The sequence below is a fragment of the Oncorhynchus nerka genome, linkage group LG22, assembly GCF_034236695.1.
Source record: "Oncorhynchus nerka isolate Pitt River linkage group LG22, Oner_Uvic_2.0, whole genome shotgun sequence".
NCBI lineage: Eukaryota > Metazoa > Chordata > Actinopteri > Salmoniformes > Salmonidae > Oncorhynchus > Oncorhynchus nerka.
The window spans coordinates 62,611,736-62,612,440 of NC_088417.1; positions in this window are offsets into that span (position 1 = coordinate 62,611,736).

Genomic DNA, 705 nt, shown 5'->3' on the forward strand with positions numbered 1-705 from the left:
GTATCCACTTGTCATACTTGAGTAAAAGTCACCCAGTAAAATACTAGGGGAAAAAGCCTAAAAGTATTTGGTTTTAAATATACTTAAGTATCAAAAGTAAATGTAATTGCTAAAATGTACTTATGTATCAAAAGTACAAGTGTAAATCATTTCAAATTCCGTATATTAAGCAAAGCAGACTGACACATTTTCTAGTTTTTGTATTTACGGATTGCCAGGGGCACTCCAACTCTGACATTATTTACAAACTAAGCATGTTTTAGTGATTCCGCTAGATCATAGGCAGTAGAGATGACCAGGGATGTTCTCTTGATAAATGTGTGAATTAGACAATTTTCCTGTCCTGCCAAGCATTCAAAATATGAGTACTTTTGGGTGTCAGGGAAACCTTAAAGTATTTTTACTGAAGTAATTTACACCACTGGAATTTGCATAATGTTGTAGGTTCAAGACTGTGGCTCTCATCGTAGACTTCATTGTTTCTCCAGTCATACCTCCAGAAGGCACATCTGTATGATTGACTGAGGAATAATGTTGTTGTTTTTTAAGCCGGCTGGTGCGATCCTAAGTTAGAGCAATTACATTTATCTGATTCTTGGGTGTATTTTTTTCAATAAAATATTGTAAACAGTAAAACATAAATTTACGAATCTGCGCTCGCGAATAAATTATATTGACTATGTTGACGCGCGGCATCATGGGATA